We start from the raw sequence: 17,490 nt of genomic DNA, 5'->3' as shown, positions 1-17,490 counted from the left end.
GCTAGTATTGGCCTAGGTAATCAATAATGCCCTTTCCCATATAAGGGTAGAGTGGTTGCACATGTAAGGTTGGAATAACGGCCACAACTTAAACCAATCCGTTTTGAAAACAACACACACTTGCCTCTGTACACCACTTCGTCATCAAGTGGTTACCCAACTCATTATCTCCCTCGGGCATAAGTGGCACCTGATGGGGGTTTCGAAAAGTTTTTGAAAACAATCTTGCTTCCATCACCATGCATATACCCATCCCCTTTAGCGTAGCAACTACTTTAGCATCCTATCTACTCCCACCAGCATAACCCTCATAGAAAGGTAGGGTCATGCATCATGCAAGTGTCAACGAGAAAAGCAATGGAGGCAAACCACCTCAAGTGATCACCATTTTATCATGACTTCGATGCAAGCAATAAAAGTGACATATGACATGCATAAAAAGTGTTTCTTAGACATGGTCAAAGGGCTGCTTGCCTGGCTCAGCAAAGTCTTCTAGGTCTTCAAAGTCTTCTGGTCCAACTCCTTCGTCGGCAACGCAATCTATCATCGCACAATAATAATGAGAAAAATAAGGCAATAATAAAACAGAAAAACCAAAGTGCTCAGAAAAATGTCAACTTATTTTTGTTAAATACTAGGGTGAAAACTAAGAAGGGGAAAATTCCTAGTTTTTGGATTTGGAGTGGCAGAATAGGAGAAACAGATTTTCAGAGGGGTTTAAATATATTCAAATTTGAATTTGAATATGAACAGTACATAAAAGTTGCTTGGACATGAGTGAAAGTTATACCATTAAATTGGATGGAGTTTTAGAAAAATATGGGAGTTGGAATTATTGCATTTGGATGAATATTTAATCTTGTGCAATTTTTGCAAGTTTAACAGAAAAGAAAAAAAAGGAAAAGGAGCATTATGCAACTAGGCCAGAAGAGCCGCAGCGCAGTAGGCCAAGTCTGAGAGGCGGCCCAGCACATTGGTGCACGCGCGTGTGCCAGGTTTAAACGTGACGGTCGGGGCCCAGGCGTCAGCGAGAGAGAGAGAGAGAGAGAGGCGATGGAGGGGAGAGGCTGACAGGCGGGGCCCGCCTGTCATCCCTAACCCTACGACAGAGGGCCGGCGGGCTCGCTGGCGACGATGCAGGGCACGACGAGGTGAGAGGAGGGCAGGGTTGGACTCAATGCAGAGTCGCCGTTCAGGTGGAGGTGGTTGCGTTCGTCGGGGCGGCCTGGTTCGCCGGCGACGAGGAGACACGGCGGAGGAGCTTCGGGCAGCGGTGGCTCCGGCCATTTCCGGCAGCTAAAGAGAGGGGAAACAGGGTGGAAACGATCAGGGTGATGCATAGGCTCCAGATCAAGAGGAAAGAGAGGCGGGGACGGCCTATACCTCGCGAACTACGGCGAGCCGAATCGGCGGAGCTCGAGCTCGATCTCGAGCTCGGGCGGCTCTGGGAAGGAACTGGGGGTGCAGGGGGATGTTTTGGTGGTGCAGAGGGTGAGCAGTGTGGAGAGAATGGCATGGGGTGGCTTTATATAGCCGTACAATGGTCTACTGTGGACTCATGCGCCGGCGAGCTCGTTGCCATCGCCACGGGCCATGGGGGCCTGTTTGAGCGTGTCGGGGTGCTCGTGGGGTTGGTCCAGAGCGAGCGGGTGAAGGAAGAGAGCAGGAGGAGGGCCAGGGGCACCGCACGTGTGAGCGTGCTCACTGGTGCATTCGGGCGGCCGGCGCGCGTGCAAGCTGGGGCAAGAGGAGGGAGAAGGAGGAGGGGGCAGAGGCGTAGCGTGTCACAGACGTCGAGGCGCATCGTCAGGCGCACTGGGGTGGCCCGAGGTGGCCAGAGGTGGTTGGCAGGGGGCGGCTACAGTGTGGGAGCGCACTGTAGCGTGCTCCAGAGCACCCAAATGGCTAGCATGGACATTTTCTATGTAATGTGGGCGCGGCCAAAGATGTCTGGTAGCTCTAGGGAGGAGTAAAGAAGAGGGGAAGAGCATTGGATGCCATGGATGGCCAGTAGGAGAGGAGTGGGGTTGAGAGAGAGGGGGAAATGGGCTGTCCAGAGAGAGAAAGTGGGGTTTTACCCATCCAATAATTGAGCTGTGGACTTCCCATTGTTACTGGAGGTGCAAGGGGACTAGGAGGGGCTGTGGTAAAAAGTGGAACTCATGGAGATTAGTGGAAGAGCCCCAAACAAGGTTTTTAGTTAACATGCAGAAGGTGTTTGATATGGTTTTGGGGTACTTGAACTAATTTACTTCTTGTGGCACTTGGCAGGGGTGTTTGTCATGACAAAATGACACGGTAAAAGGAACATGAGCTCATTTGGAAGAGTTTGCTAATGAAACTTTGGCAAACCCTAGAAATTAGCAGAAATGAACTTGTGTAGATCTAGTTGAGCAAATCACTTCTCCTTGATGCACCACTTGGTGTAGTGGCCTCATTTGGTCATGTGAACATGCTCACAAAAGTTGGGGGTCAAGGAGAGAAAGTTGGTAGTACAAAGTTGTTCAAATTTGATTCTGTTCAGAGAGGGTTTTGGGGGGATTTGGTGATGTTATCTTGTTCTCCAAGACATGAGGCTTTGCAAGATCATCCAATATGTCATAAGTGACATGCTAGAATTTTCTTGGAATTTTTAGAGAATATTTCCTTTGTAAATATTTCAAAAGCTTGAAATATCCAAAAAGGGTTTTAGAGGGGTTTGACCAATATTTTGAACATGACCATGTGTTCAAACTCTTATATATGGACAATATATGGAAAATAATTTTAACCTATGAAAGACCATTTCTGGCCTAAGGAAAAAGCCTTTAAATAAAATAGGAAAATTACTTTTAACATTATATTTTTGTGGTTTATGGGAGTCCTATATCTAATAGGTTTCAAATATACTCTTTGAAATATTTTTCATACCCCAAATCAAGTACTTGTAGTGCAAACCTAAATTTAGGGGTTTTTGGAAAAACTAATTTTTGAAAATACTATTTGGCCAAATTATTTTTGTAAGAAAATACTATATTGCACTATACACATGGCATGATCATTGGGCAGAAGTTTGGGGAAAGGAGATGAAGTGTATAAGGTGGAGTTGTGTTGACTTTAAAGAGCACTTAAAAATCACAGAGAGAAAACCAACTCCAAATAAAAGCCAAATAATGCCAAAGTTTTTGTTGGTCCAATTTTTCATGCTTTATTAATGCAAATGACATGTTACAAAATGCAGGGTCTGAAAGATCTACCCCCCTTACAAGAATCTCGTCCCCGAGATTCCTAAACTAGGCTTTAAAAGAGATCAGCAAACTCGGATCTAAGGTAGTCTTCATGTTCCCAGGTTGCTTCTGCTTCAGTGTGGTTGCTCCACTGGACCTTGAAGTACTTGATGGTGCGGCTTCGAGTGTGTCGTTCAGCCTCGTCCAAAATGCAGATGGGCCTCTCACGGTAGGTCAAATCAGGCTGAAGGTCAATGGCTTGGTGATCGACGTCCTTATAAAGATCAGGTCTGTCTGGAACTTGGAGACACTTCCGGAGCTGTGACACGTGGAATACATCATGCACATCAGATAGTTCGGGTGGTAGTTCCAACTGGTACGCAACTTCTCCTCGTCGGTCAGTGATCTTGAAGGGGCCGATGTATCTTGGTGCGAGCTTTCCTTTGACATGGAAGCATTGGGTTCCCTTGAGAGGTGTGACTCGGAGATAGACATGGTCTCCAACTCAGAAGGTTATGTCTCGACGATGTGAGTCAGTGTAGCTCTTCTGTCTTGACTTGGCAGTCTTCAAACGATCTATGACAAGTTGGACTTGCTCTTCTGCTTCACGGAGGATATCGGGCCCAAAGACTAGTCCTTCTCCGGTCTCCGACCAATTGAGGGGAGTGCAGCACTTCCGTCCATATAGCACCTCAAATGGTGCCATCTGAAGACTGGACTTGTAGCTGTTGTTGTAGGAGAACTCGGCGAAGGGTAGGCAATCTTCCCACTTAGCTCCATATGCTAAGACACAGGCTCGGAGCATGTCTTCGAGTATCTGATTTACTCGTTTCGTCTGACCTCCGGTCTATGGATGGAAAGAAGTGCTGAAGTACAACTTGGTTCCCATGGCCTCTTGGAACTTCTTCGAGAACCTTGAGGTAAACTGGGTTCCTCGATCTGACACAATCTCCTTGGGAACACCGTGAAGGCTTACAATTCTATTGATGTAGAGGCTGGCTAGCTGGTTTCCCTTGTAAGTCATTTTGACAGGAATGAAATGGGCTACTTTGGTCAAATGGTCGACTATGACCCAGATGGAGTCATGTCCCTTATTTGACCTGGGTAATCCAGTGATGAAGTCCATTCTGACTTTATCCCATTTCCATTCAGGCACCTTGAGAGGCTGTAACAATCCAGTGGGTCGCTGATGTTCAGCTTTGACCCTTTGGCATATGTCACACTTAGCGACGAAAGTGGCTATCTGTCTCTTCATGCCATGCCACTAGAATTTTTCCTTTAGGTCTAGATACATCTTGGTTCCTCCGGGGTGGATGGAATACGGGGTGTCATGAGCTTCTTGCAAGATCAAATTCTTGAGCTCAATCTTGTTGGATACGCAAATGCGATTCCCAAACCACACAATTCCTTGCTCATCCTCTGAGAATCCTGGGGCCTTGCCTGCCTTGATCTTCCTCTTGGTGCCTTCAATACTTTTGTGTCCCTTCTAAGCTTCCTTAACATCATCCATCAAGGTAGGCCTAACTTCGAGGTTGGCCAAGAATCCTGGTGCAACCAGTTCCAACCCGAAGCTCCCAAGTTCTTCATACAAGGCGGGTAGCCTGTCCTTAAGCATAGCATTCAAGGAACAAGCCTTTCTGCTTAAGGCATCTGCTACCACATTAGCCTTTCCAGGGTGGTATTGGACATCGATGTCATAGTCCTTGATCAACTCTAGTCACCTTCTTTGCCTCATGTTCAATTCCTTCTGAGTGAAAATAAGCTTCAGACTTTTGTGATCCGTGTATATCTCACACCGCTTCCCTAGGAGGTAATGTCCCGATGTTTTTAGGGCATGAACTACAGCTGCCAACTCGAGGTCATGAGTAGCATAGTTCTCTTCATGAGGACGCAGCTGTCTGGACAGATATGCTACGACTCTGCCTTCTTGCATAAGAACACCTCCAAGCCCGGCTCTCGACGCATCACAATATATCACGAATTCCTTGTGTATATCTGGTGTGGCCAGAACTGGGGCGGTGGTCAATCTCTTCTTCAGCTGCTGGAAGCTTTCCTCACACTTCAGCGTCCATTCAAACTTCTTGTCCTTCTTCAGGAGCTGGGTCATGGGTTGGGCAATGCTTGAGAATCCTTCAACGAACTTGCGATAATATCCCACGAGTCCGAGGAAGCTTCTCACTTCCTTCACATTGCTCGGGGTTTGCCATTTAGTCACGGCTTGAATCTTGGTGGGATCCACTGACAATCCTTCGGTAGTCAATTTATGACCCAAGAATCCAACCTCATGCAGCCAAAATTCGCACTTGCTGAATTTGGCGTACAGTTGGTGCTCTCGAAGTTTATCTAGGATCATCCTCAAGTGTTGCTCGTGCTCTTCTTCCATCTCCGAGAAGACGAGAATGTCATCAATCAAGACGACGACAAACTTGTCCAAATATTCCATGAAGACCTTATTCATGAGACACATGAAGTAAGCTGGGGCATTGGTCAATCCAAAGGACATGACCATGCACTCATACATGCCATATCTGGTTACAAATGTCGTCTTCGAAATATCTTGGGGTCTGAGTTTTAGCTGGTAGTACCCAGATCTAAGGTCGATCTTGGAGAACACCTTGGCCCCATTGAGTTGATCAAACAGATCTTCAATCTTGGGAAGTGGATACTTGTTCTTGACTGTAACTTCATTGAGGGAGCGATAGTCAATGCACAAGCGGATGGTACCGTCCTTCTTTTCCACAAACAGAACAGGTGATCCCCAAGGGGAGGTACTAGGGCGGATAAATCCCTTCCTCAACTGCTCTTCCAGTTGCTTCTTCAATTCTGCTAACCCCTCTGATCCCATTCTATAAGGCTTCTTATAGATGGGTCCTGCTCCGGGCATGAGCTCGATGATGAACTCAATGTCTCGGTCAGGAGGCATTCCCAGTAGCTCATCAGGAAAGACATCGGGGTATTCGCATACTACCGGCACTTTCCCCAATCCAACTTCAGTCAAACAGTTGACTTGGATGGCTTGAGTAGAGGAGGGGTTGGAGGCAAATTTAACTTTGACTCCTTGCTCATTGGTCACAGTGACAACCCGGTTGGCGCAATCTAACAAGCCTTGGTGCTTGATGATCCAATTCATTCCTAAGATCACATGCAAGCCTTGTGATCTTAGGACGATCAGGTCTGCTAGGAAGTCTACCCCGTTAATGACAATTTCGAATCCCTTATAGCCTACCTTGGCTCTCATGTCTGCTCTGGGGGTTTGTACCACCATAGGGTTATTCAGGGGTGTAGGGTTCATGCCACTTTTTAATGCAAACTCTTGGGTGACAAATGAATGCGTGGCTCCAGAATCAAACAAGACAGTTGCAGGTGCCGATTTAACAAGGAACGTACCCAGCACAACGTCCGGGTCTTCCTGGGCTTCTTCTGCAGTGACATGATTCACACGACCCTTGCCATTGTTGGGCAGGTTGCAGGGAGCTTGGTTCCTTGGTGGCATTTCGCGGCCTTGTCCTGGGTTCTGTGCATTGGGGCGTGGGGCGCCAGGCTTCTTGTTGGGGCAATTCTTGGAGTAGTGTCCTGGCTGACCACATCCAAAGCAAGTGACTTGATTGGGGTTGCTGCTCTTGCCGGCATTGTTATTGGGGTTGTTGTAAGCTAGCCTGGGGTTGGCATACTGCTGAGGCTGATAGTTGGTGCGGGGTGCAAGGGATCTTGGCTGCTGATAGGGTGGCTTGACCGGGGCTGGCTGCCACGGGCGAGGCTTCTGGTTGCTGGAGCTACCCTTGCTGATCATCTTGCACTTACGGGTATCATCCAAAGCACGTCGCTTGTCCTCAAGCATGAGTGCCTTGTTCACCAGATCAGGAAAGGTTGGGCAGTCCCACACAATAAGCGAGTACTGCAGAGTCTGGTTAAGTCCTTCCATGAAGCGCTCCCTTTTGGCAGCATCGGTGCTGACATCCTCAGGAGCATACCTTGAGAGAACACTGAACTTCTGCATGTACTCCTTGACAGTGCTACTTCCTTGCTTCAGGGCCCGGAATTCACGCTTCTTGATGGCCATGATTCTGGAAGGAATGTGGGCCTTGCGGAATTCTTCCTTGATGTCATTCCAAGTGATGTTTTGCTCAGCATTCATGGCCTTGAATCCATCCCACCAAGCTCTGGCAGTTCCCCCAAGACAGTGAGCAGCATATGCCACCTTCTCATGGTCCTCAGTGCATCCGACTAGTTCCAGCAGATCCTCAATGGTGCGGACCCAGTCGTATGCATACAGGGGTTCGGCAGTCTCGATGAAGGTGGGTGGTGCATGCTTCTTGAACTCCGCCAACATGGAACGTCTATTGCTGTTCCCCGCCGGTTGGCGGTTGACAGCCTGAGCAATCATCTGGAGGGCTGCAGTGTTGGCTTGGCGTTCCTCTCGGAAGGCTTGGAGAAGCTGAGCCATGTCCATGTTTGGAGGTGGTGGCGGTGGTGGAGTTTGTCCTCGGGCTTGGTCCTGGCTGGCTCCGGCTTCTTGCTGCTGGGTAGAGGTATCAGTACATGTTACAACAAGCATCCTGTTGGAGCGGTCAAGGTCTCATGATTGGGAAAGATGAGGGAAAGTAATATAGATGGGATGCCTAGTAGGGGGTCGGTATGACACTAATTGTGTTCATGCAAGGGCCCAAAGGCCAAACACATTCATTAAAAATTCAAATGGGTGATGTAGTCGTTTACAGGTTCCCGAAGGAAGGTATGACGTCCATCAAACACATCAAAAGCAAAAGCAACACTACATGGCTTCATATGAACCATTACATGGACTCGACTTCGCATAGGGGATACACGACCTATCCTACCTTAGGGTTTATGGACTAGCACACCCTATTCTAGAGTGGTGCCTATGTGGTGGAATGCTCGGTCGTGTACTCTGGCTCTTCTGGATCTTCCTCCTCGTCTTCAGTAGCCTAACTTTCTTCATTGCTTGAAGGAGTGGGGGAGTGGAGGAGCTCAACACAGTGTTGCTTTGCCGGTGGCGTGAAGAGCTTGCGGTAATCCCTTACACTCATGCGGTGCTGATGTGGTGATTCCCCGTCCTTTGGGGGTCTTCCACCTCGGTATGAGACCGCGGGCTGTCCAGGGGGAGCACCTTCTTTCTTGATCCTATCCGTCTTCCCTTGAGCTTGGTGAAGAAGTTCCTTAGTCTCATGAAGTTCCTTTCAGAGCTCCATTGATTCCGGGGCCAAGTGTTGTGCCAAGCTATCGGCACAGAGGCTGAAGTAGGTTTGGAATCGAAGTGGAAGTCCTTCCTCCAATGGTGGAGCTGGTGCGCTGCTCTCATCCTCACCCTCCTTTCGATAAGGCAAGAAGCGGGTTGCCAACTCGTCTGCCATCTCGGGAAAATGGTCTCGGAGGCGGGTGAGTGCCTTGAGGGTTGCCGTCTCGACGGCAAGAACCAGAGTTGCCATCTGGGGTCCCTCGAAGAACCAGCTTGTTGGAGAGTCATTAGCCTTCACGATCACTTCCACATGATACTCTGTCTCGGTGTCATTAATCCAATGCTCATGGTAAGTGAAAATGGGGGCTCGGTGAAACTGGCACTTCTTGAGGCTATCCTCGAGAAGCACGGGAAATCCGGTGGTCAGGAAGTCTTCGGGTACGGCAGCCATCTACAAAGGTTGAATGGGGGAGGTCAATAAGGGAAATATATTTTGGGTTGGGTATGCTTTAGAGAAGAAGAGAAGTTTAGATGGTCTCAAGCTAACTAACGTCCATGCTAACTAAGGCTTCCTATAGTCAGGATGGCTCTGATACCAGCTTTGTGGGGACCCCGACTCATAAGTCGTGATCACCGGAATGCACGTGTACAATGATCCCAGGGATCAATGCTCACTGAACACATAGAAGCTGAATACCAAGAGTCTTACATCCATACATATCGTCTTACACAAATTATGACCATTATGATCAAGTCTTACATTGATAAAGCCTTAAGGGTTGAACATCAAATGAAACACAACCAGCAGAAATCTTCGTCGATAAGTAGAACCCACACCATTTGCCTTAACCCTACAGGCATTGTGACTGGGAAGCGTCCTAGTTCACGTGTTCGTCACCAAAGAACTCTTCCTCAAACTCCTGCTCTTCCATGCCTAGTCAATTAAATAACCAGTGGCAAGCCAATGAGTACTTTGAATGTACTCGCAAGCAACCCATGTTTTGGTTCAAGATACACAATGCATGACATAGGTAAATTTTTGCAGAAAGCTAATTTTATTGTGCTATGACATGTTCAACAATTGGTAAATCATGTATCATATGAATTCAAGTAACCACAAGGACTGGTTACAAATATCGACATAAAGGGAGTGGGCATCAACCCAACTTGATCATGTCAAGTCCTTTGACTTGACCCAAGTAGTTTTCCCCATTTATCCAAACACACACACAATGGTTTGTAAATAAGTGGACGTATCCCAAGAGTGGTTACCCAACTGTCCTTGATCGTGGACACGGCTATTCGAATAGTTTTACACTCTGCAGAGGTTGCACACTTTACCCACAAGATCCGGGGAACTTCCGTTTCATCCACGACCCGCAGTACCTCAAGTACCCAGGGTAAGCACCCGATCACTATCTTTCCCTAGACAACACTAACAAGGAGTCCACTCGTTGTTCCGTATCTGTCAGGACCCCGATCCTAAGTCACACCGATCTAGCATGTAACACATCATATCACTTTGCGGCCTCACGCACGGTATTCCCACGGGTGCCACCTTACCTGGCCCGGGACCATTTGCACCTTTTGGCTCATGTATACGATAGTGTCGCTAGCATCCATATGACAAAGAACCCAGGCTGACATGGCTAGTCGTGAACCCAAAGTGGCACTAACTTACAGGGACAGGCATACATGACCCAACAACGAACGTGTCGGTCATCAGCGAGTGAATCTGGGATGTAGCAACTGGGCTAGCAGGACTCCGGTAGACACCGCGTGACATTTCCCCGAAGGGACAGACACAGGAACGAAGAAGGACACATGCCGGCCAGCCTAAGTGTTCCGGAGTAGTAGCAAGCTACCAAGGCTCAGTGGAAGCACTAGGAGACATTTCCCGGTAAGAGAGGCTACCAAGGATAAACAACTAGATAGTCAGATCCCACACAAATCAAGCATTTCAAATCATACACACAATATGCTCGATATGTGCAAATACAACATGACATCACAACACAACTCTACGACTCAAAGTATTTATTCAATAGGCTCCAAGGAGCGAGATATTACAAACATGGGTCTCATGACCCAACATTCAGAGAACACAAGTCAAGCACAAGCGGAAGATTAACATGTTTGAGTACAGACATCTACAAAAGAAAAAGGCTGAGAAGCCTGACTGTCTATCAGATCCTGCCGAGGGCACAAGATCGTAGCTGAGGTAGCAAGCTAAACGTCGAAGTCCACATGGAACTACTAGCGAGACTGAAGTCTCTCTGCAAAAACATAAATTAAGCAACGTGAGCACAAATGTACCCAGCAAGACTTACATCAGATCCAACTACATATGCATCATTATCAACAAAGGGGATGGTGGGGTTTAACTGCAGCAAGCCAGCTTTGACTCGGTGTCTATCCTGAACTACGACTGCAAGTAACTCTTTTGAGGTGGCGCACACGAGTCCACATATTCACCATATCAATACACCACTATGGATCCGCTCCCGTCTCCCTACGAGAACGCCATCCATAGCACTCACGCTTATCTTGCGTATTTTAGAGTATCCACTTTCACTTGTCTATGAACTGTACAGGCAACCCAGAAGTCCTTTACCGCAGACACGGCTATTCGAATAGATCATATTAACCCTGCAGGGGTGTACTTCTTCACACACGCTCTCACCACTTACCGCCATTTACACGACATGTACTCGACAACCTTCAAGCGGAAGCCCAGCGAGGGTGTCGGCCACGACCTGACTAACCACACAAGTCTCTCGTCCAGGTTTATCGCCATTCGGGTTCCATCCGCAAGGAGATCCGGCCGGGGTGTCGCTCACGGCCCCAAACGATGTGAGCAGGGTTCCCAAGCCCACCATCCGGGTGCCACTTGGTACACCGTGCCACTGTGCCTAGTCTGTCCCAAGCCCACCTGTACCGGGTGCCACTTGGTAGACTACTAACACTACCTACAAACACCAGAAACTAGTTGCAACTCCTGGACAGAGATCATGTCGATTAATAAGTCGAGAGGGGTCGAGTTACCGGAACCCAATGTGTGGTAGTAACTGTTCATGGATCACAAACACAGAACTCAATTCCTGAGGACGGCTGCAATGAGACAACCCACCATGTACTCCTACATGGCCTCTCATCGCTACCTTTACCAAATCGTGTTCACACACTTAGCTCTCAACAGTAGCATATGTTCACCACATTCCAATTCATCCCCGATGAATCAGACCTGACACAACTCTAAGCAATAGCAGGCATGACAAACAAACATGAATGAGTAGGCACATCAGGGCTCAAACAACTCCTACTCATGCTAGTGGGTTTCATCTATTTACTGTGGCAATGACAGGTCATGCAGAGGAAAGGGGGTTCAACTACCGCAGCATGTAACAGTTGAATCATTGTTGTCCTAATGCAGTAAAAGAGAGCAGGAGCGAGAGAGTGGGATTATATCGGAATGAACAAGGGGTTTTTGCTTGCCTGTCACTTCTGAAGATAGCATTGAGTCTTCATCAGTGTCAACGATCACAACGTCGGAACAACGTCTACCGAGGGGGAACAACACCGACAAACAGAGAAGAAACACAATCAATGCAATGCAAAATATGATGCATGCTATGACATGGCAATAAGAATGTGTTTTGGCTAATGCAAGCTAGAACAGATTGAGATGAGTCCATTTGAACCAAAGATTCAAATGCAAACCCATTTTAAGAGGTCATAATAGTGCATTAACTTGTTTCACCTAAACAGCAAGGTTCATGTGTTCTAACATGCATGAAACCAGTGCGGATGGATAGATTGGATTTTTCTGATCATTTTTCATATATAATTTATTTGATTTGGAGCTACGGTTGATTTTCTATGATTTTTAGAAGTTTGCAACAATTTCTGGAATTTTCTAAATAAAAATAAATCCAGAAATTAGTTATTGCATCAGCAGTGCGTCAGAGTGACGTCAGGGGGTCAACGGGGGCGTCCAGGTCAACCTGACCAGTGGGTCCACACGTCAGTGTCTCAGTTAGCTAACAGGTTTTAAAATAAACCTAATCTAATGATTAACAGGGTCGGGCCACTGTCAGTGTGACCCGGTTAAACTAATCGCGGGGTTAGTGGCTAAACTAATCCGTCACATCACCTAACCGGTGATTAGCCGCCGGTGCTAAGCAAGACGCGGCGGCGCTCCTCGTCGGGCCATCTCCGGCGATGAGAGCTCGCGCAGCTGGGCTCTACGGATGCAGAACGTCGAGGCGCATCGGGTGGTGGCCGTGGGTGGTGCCGGGACGGCTATAGCGGCGACGGCAAAGGCAACAGCGGCGGCCGGAGCATGGCTATGCGCGGGCGCGGCCTACACTTGGCTAGCAAGCTCGCTGAGAGGCTGGGCGGGCTCCTGGAGCTGCGTTGAGCATAGTGGTGTGCTTGGCTTCGAGCAATAGAGGCTCTACCCACGACGGCGACGAGGCACGACGGCGGCGAGCTTCGGCCACGGTGGCCAGGGGGGCTAGAGGAGGGATTCGACGGCGGGGAGAGAGGGGTTGGGAGAAGGAGCTCACAGGGAGGCCGCACAGTAGGTCAGTGGGCTCGGGGATGTCCTTGACGGTGCGAATCGACGGCGAGGGGCTCGGGTGCCCGAGGTTGAAGATGACCGCGATGACGATGAAGCAGGGCCTCCTGGCGTCTCGTAGATCGATTAGGAGGACAAGGAGGTTTCTGCGGTGCTCCTGGACTCGGCGGAAGGGTGAGAGGTGCCCGGTGGCCGTGGCGGTGGTCGTCGGCGCTGGGCCGTGCGGGAGAGAGAGAATAGAGAAGGAGGGGAAGCACGGGGGAGATTGAGAGGGCCGGGGTTGGTGCGTGTCAACGTCCAGAGAGGCCAGAGCGTCGAGGGGAGGGGCAGGCAGGCAGGTGGCGTAGCGCCTTCGCGCGCGCGCCGTGCCCTCCCTCGCCTCTGCCTTCTGGTAGAGGTTGGGGATGACTGGCACGGGCCAGCAGTGTTGGGCCTCCAGTTGGGCCGCCAGGTAAGTGCAGGTAAGGTTCCTCTCTTTCTACTTATGTTTCTGTTTTTCTATTCTTTTGTAATTGTTTTGTCTTAATTAAAATGCTAAGGCATTTTCAAAAACCCTGAAAATAATTGTGGGCTCTGTTTGGAATATTTCCAACAGCCCTCATTTAGTTTCAGAATTATTTGAGCATTTAAATTATTTATAGCATTTAAATGCCCAAATTCAAATACTTTATGGATTAATTCAAAAATCCAGAGTCACCTAGAAAAATGTGCACCATTTTTGGCAGAGGTTCTAAACCAATTCAAAAATGATGAACTTTTCTAAAAAACATTCTGGGTTTATTGAGAATATTTTTATTTGAACCTAGTTGAATTCATTTGGTGCTAGGGTTTGAACATCCCCAATTCAAATTTCATAAATTTAGACATGATGCAACAACCAAGCTAGTCCAAGTGCATAGCAAGGCCAGGGATGTGACAGTATCCCCACGATGTACATCATACGAGACTCACTTGAGATCGTAACATCCGAGAGGGGATGCAACGGTGTATCCGATGCCATGTAAAAATAGTCATGGCCGCCCTACCTGGCACGACCCCGTCTCGAGAGAGAGTACCAACTCTCCCTCGTCACTAGTAATGCGGGCTCCAAGCTAGTATCGGCCTAGGTAATCAATAATGCCCTTTCCCATATAAAGGCAGAGTGGTTGCGCATGTAAGGTTGGAATAACGGTCGCAACTTAAACCAATCCATTTTGAAAACAACACACACACTTCCCTCGGTACACCACTTCGTCATCAAGTGGTTACCAAACTCATTATCTCCCTCGGGCATAAGTGGCACCTGATGGGGGTTTCGAAAAGTTTTAGAAAACAATCTTGCTTCCATCACCATGCATATACCCATCCCCTTTTGCGTAGCAACTACTTTAGCATCCTATCTACTCCCACCGGCATAACCCTCATAGAAAGGTAGGGTCATGCATCATGCAAGTGTCAACGAGAAAAGCAATGGAGGCAAACCTCCTTAAGTGGTCACCATTTTATCATGACTTCGATGCAAGCAATAAAAGTGCCATATGACATGCATAAAAAGGGTTTCTTAGACATGGTCAAAGGGCTGCTTGCCTGGCTCAGCAAAGTCTTTTAGGTCTTCAAAGTCTTCTGGTCCAACTCCTTCGTTAGCAACGAAATCTATCATCGCACAATAATAACAAGAAAAATAAGGCAATAATAAAACAGAAAAACCAAAGTGCTCAGAAAAATGTCAACTTATTTTTGTTAAATACTAGGGTGAAAACTAAGAAGAGGAAAATTCCTAGTTTTTGGATTTGGAGTGGCAGAATAGTAGAAACAGATTTTCAGAGGGGTTTAAATATATTCAAATTTGAATTTGAATATGAACTGTACATAAAAGTTGCTTGGACACGAGTGAAAGTTATACCATTAAATAGGATGGAGGTTTAGAAAAATATGGGAGTTGGAATTATTGCATTTGGATGAATATTTAATCCTGTGGAATTTTTGCAAGCTTAACAGAAAAGAAAAAAGGAAAAGGAGCACTGTACAACTGGGCCAGAAGAGCCGCAGCGCAGCAGGCCCAGTCCGAGAGGTGGCCCAGCGCACTCGTGTCCAGGCGTCAGCGAGAGAGAGAGAGGCGATGGAGGGGAGAGGCTGACAGGCGGGGCCCTCCTGTCATCCCTAACCCTACGACAAAGGGCCAACGGGCTCACCGGCGACGATGCAGGGCACGGCGAGGTGAGAGGAGGGTAGGGTTGGACTCAGTGCAGAGTCGCCATTCATGTGGAGGTTGTTGCGGTCGCCGGGGTGGCCTGGTTCGCCGACGACGAGGAGGCACGGCGGAGGAGCTTCGGGCAGCGGTGGCTACGACCGTTTCCGGCAGCTAAAGAGAGGGGAAACAGGGTGGAAAGGATCAGGGTGATGCATAGGCTCCAGATCAAGAGGAAAGAGAGGCGGGGACGGCCTGTACCTCGCGAACTCCGACGAGCCGAAGCGGCGGAGCTCGAGCTCGGGCGGCTCTGGAGAGGAACTAGGGGTGCAGGGGAATGTTTTCGTGGTGTAGAGGGCAAGCAGTGTGGAGAGAATGGCACGGGGTGGCTTTATATAACCACACGATGGTCTATCGTGGACTCGTGCGCCGGCGAGCTCGTTGCCGTCACCACGGGCCACGGGGGCCTGATTGAGCATGTCTGGGGTGCTTGTGGGGTTGGTCCAGAGCAAGCGGGTGAAGGAAGAGAGCAAGAGGAGGGCCAGGGGCACCGCGCGTGTGAGCGTGCTCACTAGTGCGTTCGGGCGGCATGCGCGCGTGCGAGCTGGGGCAAGAGGAGGGAGAAGGAGGAGGGGGGCAGAGGCGTGGCATGTCGCAGACGTCGAGGCACATCGTCGGGCGCGCTGGGGAGGCCCGAGGTGGCCGGAGGTGGTTGGTAGGGGGCGGCTACAGTGAGTGAGCGCACTGTAGCATGCTCCGGAGCACCCAAATGGCTGGTATGGACATTTTCTATGTAATGTGGGCACGGCCAAAGATGTTTGGTAGCTCTAGGGGGAAGTAAAGAAGAGGGGAGAAGCATTGGATGCCATGGATGGCCAGTAGGAGAGGAGTGGGGTTGGGAGAGAGGGGGAAATGGGCTGTCCAGAGAGAGAAAGTGGGGTTTTACCCATCCAATAATTGAGCTATGGACTTGCCATTGTTACTGGAGGTGCAAGGGGACTAGGAGGGGCTGTGGTAAAAAGTGGAACTCATGGAGATTAGTCGAAGAGCCCCAAACAGGGTTTTTAGTTAACATGCAAAAGGTGTTTGATATGGTTTTGGGGTACTTGCACTAATTTACTTCTTGTGGCACTTGGCAGGGGTGTTTTTCATCACAAAATGACTGGGTAAAAGGAACATGAGCTCATTTGGAAGAGTTTGCTAATGAAAGTTTGGCAAACCCTAGAAATTAGCAGAAATGAACTTGTGTAGATCTAGTTGAGCAAATCACTTCTCCTTGATGCACCACTTTGTGTAGTGGCCTCATTTGGTCATGTGAACATGCTCACAAAAGTTGGGGTCAAGGAGAGAAAGTTGGTAGTACAAAGTTGTTCAAATTTGATTCTGGTCAGAGAGGGTTTTGGGGGGATTTGGTGATGTTATCTTGTTCTGCATACATGAGGCTTTGCAAGATCATCCAATATGTCATAAGTGACATGCTAGAATTTTCTTGCAATTTTTAGAGAATATTTCCTTTGTAAATATTTCAAAAGCTTGAAATATCCAAAAAGGGTTCTAGAGGGGTTTGACCAATATTTTGAACATGACCATGTGTTCAAACTCTTATATATGGACAATATATGTCCATTGAGTTTCCGTGAGTTTTTACAAATATTTTTAAAGCATAAAAAAACAATTTTAACCTATTAAAGACCATTTCTGGCCTAAGGAAAAAGCCTTTAAATAAAATAGGAAAATTAATTTTAAAATAATATTTTTGTGGTTTATGGGAGTCCTATATCTAATAGGTTTCAAATATACTCTTTGAAATATTTTCCATACCCCAAATCAAGTACTTGTAGTGCAAACCTCAATTTAGGGGTTTTTGGAAAAACTAATTTTTGAAAATACTATTTGGCCAAATTATTTTTGTAAGAAAATACTATATTGCACTATACACATGGCATGATCATTGGGCAGAAGTTTGGGGCAAGGAGATGAAGTGTATAAGGTGGAGTTGTGTTGAGTTTAAAGAGCACTTAAAAATCACAGAGAGAAAACCAACTCCAAATAAAAGCCAAATAATGCAAAAGTTTTTGTTGGTCCAATTTTTCATGCTTTATTAATGCAAATGACATGTTACAAAATGCAGGGTGTGACACTCGCACCAAGGTGCACTGGGCGAAAATGGATGCCACAAAGCTGATGATCGAAGAACCGCCCGCACGGAAGGAGCACCGCAAGCCCGAGATGTACTATGACAGTGTCCTGGAGGGATCCCGCCTTGTGGCGGAGCAATGTGCCAAGGATATTATATTCCCATGAATACATTCATGTTATCCTGTGATGTAATATGAAACAA

Source organism: Triticum dicoccoides, chromosome 4B, assembly GCF_002162155.2.
Source record: "Triticum dicoccoides isolate Atlit2015 ecotype Zavitan chromosome 4B, WEW_v2.0, whole genome shotgun sequence".
Taxonomy (NCBI): domain Eukaryota; kingdom Viridiplantae; phylum Streptophyta; class Magnoliopsida; order Poales; family Poaceae; genus Triticum; species Triticum dicoccoides.
Note: the sequence above shows the minus strand (reverse complement) of the source record.